The sequence below is a fragment of the Stigmatopora nigra genome, chromosome 23 (assembly GCF_051989575.1).
Source record: "Stigmatopora nigra isolate UIUO_SnigA chromosome 23, RoL_Snig_1.1, whole genome shotgun sequence".
Taxonomy (NCBI): Eukaryota; Metazoa; Chordata; class Actinopteri; order Syngnathiformes; family Syngnathidae; genus Stigmatopora; species Stigmatopora nigra.
The window spans coordinates 7,145,737-7,154,536 of record NC_135530.1 but is presented as its reverse complement, the minus strand read 5'-3'; the positions used below and the strand labels follow the sequence as shown (position 1 = coordinate 7,154,536).

The 8,800-nt window shown below is 37.2% G+C and overlaps 1 long non-coding RNA gene across 1 annotated transcript; it reads left to right on the top strand.

Moving 5' to 3' along the window:
- The first annotated feature begins 576 nt into the window (after window positions 1-576).
- On the top strand, window positions 577-4,997 carry LOC144181526 (uncharacterized). The gene is made up of 4 exons (XR_013324690.1): window positions 577-680; window positions 3,621-3,674; window positions 3,731-3,823; window positions 4,820-4,997. It is a non-coding gene; the product is annotated as an uncharacterized LOC144181526 (long non-coding RNA).
- Window positions 4,998-8,800: the final 3,803 nt, after the last annotated feature.

Sequence of the window (8,800 nt, the reverse complement as noted above, 5' to 3'; positions counted from 1 at the left end):
CTTTTTTTTTTAAAACAATTTGGAGACGTTTTGTTATAAATCGCGACAGGATCTGCACTGAAGGCTAATAAATGTTAGCCAACCAAAATGCGCACGGCGGAAGTTAAAAATCGTGGGTAAATGTTTTAAATGACATCATTCAGCAAATAAATCTTCACTTTTTATATAAATGGGAACCTTGTTACTTTAATGTGATAAATTGCAGACAAGGCTCACACATTTTGTAGGATCTGTTTTGTATAGAATATATAGATACACATAAACGTCAGAAAAGCGCTGCCATGAAGTGATGGATTGTGGGTATTGTAGTTTAATCGGACCGAGTCAAATAACTTTTTTTTTCCTTTTCACTTCAAATCTTTCTTTTTAGTCATTCGTGTGATATGAATAAACAAATACTCCTAAAATTTATGCAACCTGTTTAGTTTCTTGAAAGTGGAGCATTATTTCAATGTTTTGAACAAAATATAGATGAAGAAATCGGATATTAGATTAGGACAGTTAATCCTACTTCTGGCAAAATAACGAATATAATCTGTATTTTACCCAATGATACCAGTCCCATCGGGGTGTGGGGGTGGGGTAGGGTGCTTGGATATAAAGTGGGATGTTTGGTGGGACTGACCAGTCTAGTTTCTTAACATAGACTGTGAGCACCATGAAGAACCACTTTCCTCCTGGCAAGTACCTTTATTATGTTTATTTTTTTAAATTAAATTAAAATATTTTTTATCATGAATTATTTCCTTATTCAATGTAAATTATCCCGTTGATCACTGTCATCCAGGGAACATAATGTACTTCAGTTATTTCAAAGAAAAAAATCAATTCATGTGTAGTTTGCACTTTTATATTAATCTGCATGTGCATACTATATTGATTACTTTGTGTATGCTTTTTTATTTTCTTTATGCATACTGTGTGTACGTGTTTGTTAAAGTTTACAGTTTGTACAAATCAACAAGAGAAATAAACAAAGAATACCTATAATGTTTAATTCTGTGATATACTTTTCATAATGAAGAATATAAGTTTTGTTTTCGTTTTTTTAAGTGATCTTCTCATATAAATTAGAGGGGAAACAATACACAAATATCTTCCAAGCATAATTGTTGATTCTTGGCTGGTTCTGGAAGCTTTCCGAAGGGAATGTTTTAAAATGTAACTATTTCCAGATGTTTTTTTGGCATCTTAAAACAATGACCAAAAAAAAAGAAAAAAAAAGATACCCATTGACTAAGTGCCGGATGTCCAGCTGTGCGTCAACGTTTCAAATTTAAAAAGAAGAACACATTTAACAACTAAACTAAATGAAACATGTGGTCCCCAATTAAACATGATGTGATAAAGTAGGATAATGAGATAAAATGTTTTTTTTTTTAATTATTTTCCTGTTGCAAGGAAGTTGTAGATCTCTCTAGACGAGAAAAAAAGGGCAACAAAAAACATCTGGCTTTCTGCAGTTTTGCACACCAACTAGAACAGGGTTGGGCAAACTTTTGGGCCCGGGGGGCACAATGACTTTAAAAATTTGCCAGATGGGCCAGGTCAGCACAAGATATGATACATACAAAAAAGTGCATCAGTTAACACTACATATGAAACATAAACAGAAAAAAAGGACTCAAGTATTAACATACTCATAACTCATCATTCAAGTAAAAAGTATAAAGTAAAAAGTAAAAAAAATTATTAAGGAATATTAAAATGTCATTTAAAAAAAGATAGAAGGGCTGTAAAACAAAAACAAAAAACAAATAAGAGTGGACAGAGCTACTCCCATTGGCCTCCGTGGGTCGGCGTCATCTTGGGGAAAAAAATATTTGGACAATGTTGGCGGGCCGGATTAAAAGGCCTAGCGGGCCGCATGGGGCCCGCGGGCCGTAGTTTGCCTGAACTAGAACAAGGGTGTGGAACTCGGGATGGATGCGGGGTAACATTAACATTAGCTCCATTTCATGTGACCCGGACCATTTTAGATATAATATTTAGATTTTTTTTCAAAGAACTCGATTAAAAGCCCTAAATGTTCCATTTTTTTTGATAGATCTAAAACAATGCTTATTAGAGTTTTTTTCTTAATAAGGGAAAATGTCTTTTAATCACAAAGTGGACGGCATTTGGCCACATTTTTATATGCTTTATTTATTTTAAGAAATGAATAGATCATTTTCTTATAATTTAAAATGTCTTCACATCTTTGATTTAAAATTGGGACACTTTGACCAATTTTAAAGGGTTTAATTGGTAGTTGCATACTTGTCAACTTGAACGTTTTACACGTATTTAATACGTTTTTTTACCATTTCAAAACATGTACGCCGTACACCGACTTTTGTACGGGGAAGAATTTTTTTTTTAAATCGCCAATATTTATGAAAACCGATCTCAACAAGACCGTTTTGGCTAAAATCCAGATAGCCGTAGGCTGGTAGCCAACGACGCTACTGTCATCGATCGTTACTATTGTCATGGTATACCAGCAAAAATTATCCTCAATCGTATGTAGTTTTATTAGCGGTGCGTACGGCAATATCGATAAAGGATGACATGTGCATTTACATCGAGTAAATATCGTGGAAGCAAGCATGGAGGAGCCACCTAGTAAGAAACGAGTCACCGCGAGTAAACATGCGTTGTACGGTGTTTGTACGTTTTTTTGGGGGGGTTTGTACGGGGAATCATAATCATTTATAAGGGCAGTTATCGGCAGAGGTTGACAGGTACATGTAGTTGTGTGAGAACTAGGAACCAATTAGAGAATTTACATATAAAGTACAAGTGAATTTTCAATTTACAAAAGAAATCTTGGAAACAATTAATTTCGTAAGTAGAGCTACGACTGTAATTTCAAAGTTGGTTAGCTCTTGTTTCAAGAATATTCTTAATACCGTATTTTCACGACTATAAGGCGCACCCTCAATGAATGTCATTTTTCCATATATAAGGCGCACTGTCTATTTTGGAGAAAATTTAAGACTTTTAAGTGTGCCTTATAGTCGTGAAAATACAGAAATTGCTATTGACTTCCAGGTATGAAGCACTCAATACACAGTCACCTCTAGAGCCAGCCATTGTTGATGTTTTGGATTTTTTGTATGAAATCTTGCAGTGGGGGAGGAGCTATATGATGGAAGATTTTGTAAACTGAGATGGCATCTGCATATTTAACAGTATTGTTTCAGTTCAGGCGTTTGTGTTTTTTTAATATCCGACAATGGTGGTTTTTCGTTTTTGGTTTTCAGTTTTTTCCATATATAAGGCGCACTGGATTATAAGGCGCACTGTCTATTTTGGAGAAAACTTAAGACTTTTAAGTGTGCCTTATAGTCGTGAAAATACGGTAGTCATAAATGTAATATATGGATACAACAACGGTGGGCGTAACCATCGCCACCTGATGGGCATTGCGTATTACCGGACAGTTGTGGTTTTTCGTTTTTGGTTTTCTGTTTTTTTCCATATATAAGGCGCACTGGATTATAAGGCGCACTGGATTATAAAGCGCACTGGATTATAAGGTGCACTGTCTAAATTTAAGACTTTTAAGTGCTTCTTATAGTCATGAAAATACGGTAATCATATTTCCCATCCATCACTAATTTTCACATCTGTTACAGATATTTGCACGTGATCCAGAATGCAAAGATAAACAATGGCTCTTCTGAGAAAAAGTAAGAACACATTTTGATGTCATTTTACAAAACATGTTCATCACTGTGTTTGTTAGTCAATCAGATTCTGGGGATCCTGCTGGTGCTGATGTTGTACCTGATCCTGCACAGCAGGTTACTCAAAGCCGCCAATCACCGTCAATTTTTAGGTAAAGGCTCATGATCTATCACATATTATACAACCATATCGCATAAAGGGCCAGACCCTTAAAATTGCCTTAAAATTGTTGAATTGTAAAATTTCTCGCGTATAAGCCGCCCCCTGATTCACGATTTCACCTCCAAGTTCATGGTTTTAATAGGGAGTACAAATTTGTTATTTTGAAGGGAAAATCTTAAGAAAAATCATCTCGCGTGGTATTTCCCGAGGTACTGTATGAACCAATACCACAATTAGGGTCAATATCATAAGGAATGAATTCATCTAGTAATGGCTGTTTTCTTACTGCAAAACTGAAAATAACCAACAAATAGTACCATATTTTCACGACTATAAGGCGCACTTAAAAGTCTTACATTTTCTCCAAAATAGACAGTGCGCCTTATAATCCGGTGCACCTTATACATAGAAAAAACAGAAAACCAAAAACGAAAAACCACCACTGTTGGATTGTAAAAAAAAAAAACACAAACGCCTGAACTGAAGCAATACTGTTACAAAATCTTCCATCATATAGCTCCTCCCCCACTGCAAGATTTTATACAAAAAAATCCAAAACATCAACAATAGCTGGCTCTAGAAGTGCCCGTGTAGTGAGTGCTTCATACCTGGAAGTCAATAGCAATTACCGTATTTTCACGACTATAAGGCGCACTTAAAAGTCTTACATTTTCTCCAAAATAGACAGTGCGCCTTATAATACAGGGCGCCTTATATGTGGAAAAAAATGTCATTCATTGAGGGTGCGCCTTATAATGCGGCACGCCTTATAGTCGTAAAAATACGGTAAATGTTAATTTGCCAACCTCTATTGGTGAAAAAGAGTATGGCAACGCTGTAAATGTGCGCATATTAGCCGTACCCTTGATACAGTTATCATTTGTTTTTTGTTTTTTACAAATGCGGCTTATGTGCGAGAAAATACGGTAATTGTCCGTCAACGGCATTACAAAAGCCAATAAAAACTATTGGACATTTTCTCAAGGTCAATGGAAGAGACTGGGTGGTATTGCTGCAAGAAAAATGGACCGGGTCATCCCTGTCGTCATTTGTGCATCAGAAGAGCGCATGGGCGCAGCCATGGCGACTATAAACAGCGTCCGGGGCAACACGGATGCTAATGTGCTATTTTATATCGTTACGCTAAGGGAAGCCGTTTCACAAACCAGGTTGCTATTAGTATTATTTTTTTCATTTTAGCATACCTGTCAACCTTTGCCGATAACTGCCCATATAAATGATTATGATTCCCCGTACAACGCCCCCCAAAAAAACGTACAAACACCGTACGACGCATGTTTACTCGCGGTAACTCGTTTCTTACTAGGTGGCTGCGTTTTTTTGGGGGTTTGTACGGGGAATCATAATCATTTATAAGGGCAGTCATCGGCAGAGGTTGACAGGCATGTAGTTGTGTGGGAACTTGGAACCAATTAGAGAATTTACATATAAAGTACAAGTGAAATTTCAATTTACAAAAAAAAATCTTGGAAACAATTAATTTCGTAGGTAGAGGTACGACTGTAATTTCAAAGTTGGTTAGCTCTTGTTTCAAGAATATTCTTAATACCGTATTATCACGACTATAAGGCGCACCCTCAATGAATGACATTTTTCCATATATAAGGCGCTCTGTCTATTTTGGAGAAAATTTAAGACTTTTAAGTGCGCCTTATAGTCGTGAAAATACAGAAATTGCTATTGACTTCCAGGTATGAATGTAAGGTAATCATGCGCCGTACTGTGTTTGTAAGGTTTTTTGGGGGTTTGTACGTGAAATAATCATTTCTAAGGGCAGTTATCGGCAGAGGTTGACAGGTATGATAACACCATAACACCATGACGCCATAACGCAAGGTAATGTGGCCGATAGGGTCATTTATTCAAGAATAGAGAAAAGATGAACAGATAAAAGCTAAACAAACTAAATTTTGACGTCTATGTCGAAAAATAACTTATCTTGCATAAAACGTAAAAAAAAACTCATTTTTGCCTGTCACTGCTCGCTCAGAGCGGCGCCATCTTTCCTAGGGCGCTGCCGTCTTACCTAGCTAAACGCATAAAATATCAGCCTTGATACTTCCGTGATTTGTAGCTCATGCTATTATTGCACCCTCTTTTAAAGGAAATTTTGGTACATTTGTGATTATGAAATAAAACAACATTCAGCTTTGATTTAATCTTATTTTTTTATGTCTAAAACCTATTGCAGTAATATGAACCATAGGGAAAAAAAATGATATTTTATATGATATTTCGACAATAGAAGCAATTTGGCTGCCGCAAAATTTTAAATTTCTGGTAAGAAAATTGTAATATCTTATTAAAATAGATGCATATCTTTTTTCAAATTGAATAATTTAGTCATTTTGCATTCAAAAAGACAAGCATATTAACTTCTTTATCATATCGACCCTAATCATGTTTTTTTTATTCATACAGTATCTCAGAAATACTACTTTTTCTTAAGATGTATCCTTCAAAATAAGACATTTGTACTCCCATGTTTATGGAGGTGAAAATTGTGAATCATGGTGGCGGCTTATACGTGAGAAATTGTAACATGAATAGGTTTTAAGGCAATTTTAATGGTGTGGCTAATACGCGCAGGTGGCTTATATGCAAGTAAATACAGTACTTGGTATTTGTTCAGGTTGGAGTCCCAATTCGGGCTACCCGGAGAATCTTATGCAAAAGGCGCAGCTGCTGCACTGGAACGGACCGTTCAAACCATGGAGGTACCCTGCTGTTCATGCAGACCGCTGGGAGAAATGGTTCATTCCAGATCCTTCTCGGGAATTCTCATTAATGAGGCCAAAGAGTCAAAAATAAACATCCAATCAAGTCAAATGATTCACTTCAATTGATACAATAGATCAGGAATGGGCAAACTACGGCCCATGGGCCACATTAGGCTCGATAGGCTTCTTAATCCGGCCCGCCGATGTTGTCCAAATAATGTTTTTTTATTTTTATTTTTTTTCCCAAGATGGCGCTGTCATGTGGAAGCCAGTGGCAGTAGCTTTGTCCACTCTTATTTGTTTTTGGTGTTTTACAGCCCCTCTATCTTTTTTTAAATGGCATTTTAATATTACTTAATACCGTATTTTCACAACTATAAGGCGCACCGCATTATAAGGCGCACCGCATTATAAGGCGCACCCTCAATGAATGACATTTTTTTCCATATATAAGGCGCACTGTATTATAAGGCGCACTGTCTATTTTGGAGAAAATGTAAGACTTTTAAGTGTGTCTTATAGTCGTGAAAATACGGTAATTGCTATTGACTTCCAGGTATGAAGCACTCACTACACAGTCACCTGTGCTGAGCTATATGATGGAAGATTTTGTAAACTAAGATGGCATCTGCATATTTAACAGCATTGTTTCAGTTCAGGCGTTTGTGTAAGGCGCACTGTCTACTTTGGAGAAAATTTAAGACTTTTAAGTCTGCCTTATAGTCGTGAAAAATACGGTACATTCCTTTTGACTTGACTTTGTACTTTATACTTTTTGCTTTAATGATGAGTATGTTAATCCTTTAGTCCCTTTTTTCTGTTTATGTTTTATATGTACTGTTAACGGATGCACTTTTTATTTGTATCGTATCTTGTGCTGACCCGGCCCGTCTGTCAAATTTTTAAAGTCAATGTGGCTCCCCAGCTGAAAAGTTCAGACTTATGTTTTTTTGTGTTTTACAGCATGTTTTACATGAAAAATTAGAGGTAACATTGACATGCACCTGCTTATGGCAGGTGTGATACTGGTGGGGCCATAGCGAGCAATGATGATGTCGCTCACACTGGTACTCAGTGTGCTTAGGGAGCTTGTCTTTCTGCCCAGACCAACAAAAAATTAGAGGGAATATTGCCCAGGACTCCAGGAGAGGGTGTAATAGCGCTACAAGAAACATACCCAGTGATCACTTTCCATTGTAGATAGACTGAACTATTATTGGTTAATACTAGGGGAAGTCGTCTCAAAGCTGTTAGAGCTTCATTTGGTTTTATCATCCAGTTTGAAGTCCTGTTTTCCCAGCTTGGAATCTGACATTTGTTTATTCAATGTTGCGTTCGAACCCTCTCGGACAGACGTCACTGTGATGTCACGCAAGGTTGAAAGAACTTTCAAAGGATGTCAACAGAACATCAACTTGAGGTTGACCAACCGTGGTAAACATTGTCAGAAATGATCCCAATTTGGGTATTTACTTGGCTTTCATTCGTTTTTACCATTAGACGTGTTGGTGTCATTTCAACATTCACACTAGTCAGCATGTCAAATGGAAGGTATGAAAGGTCATTGTTGCAGAAATATTTGGGAAGTGTTTGTCATTTCAAAAGCCCTTAAGGGTGGAATTTTGCAGTCATTGTACTTAGGCGCCCAATCCAGTGTAAGAAGTGGCTGGAGGAATTCATGCAGGAAGCCTACGTGTATTGCAACCTAGCAAAAAGGGGGAGAGGTCACATTGGCTTTGTGTGTTGGGAACAGATTTGGAATGGTGCACTCAGTAAACCCCTGGGCGCCGAGTGTTACCCAATCAAACTGTACCGAATCACAAAGGAGCTACTGTAGGAGGATGAGCTCATGTTTTTGATGTCACTTTAAAAAAGTCACAAATCAACAGGAAACAAAAGCATTTCTGTATCGGCGGCTCTTTTGTCATCAACCAAAATGCCCAATTATGCCAGTCAAGTGTCACGTATGCTTGTTCTCAGGTTTGATTTTCATGGGTTGTCCTGGATGGTGTTTCTTTTGGAATACTAGAATGTAGTAATCACTTACAAGGCAACCCGTATATCCATACCTGTCAACCTCTGCCGATAACTGTCCTTATAAATGATTGTGATTCCCCGTACAACCCCCCCAAAAAACGGACAAAAACCGTACGACGCATGTTTACTCGCGGTAACTCGTTTCTTATTAGGTGGCTCCTCCATACTTGCTTCCACGATATTTACTC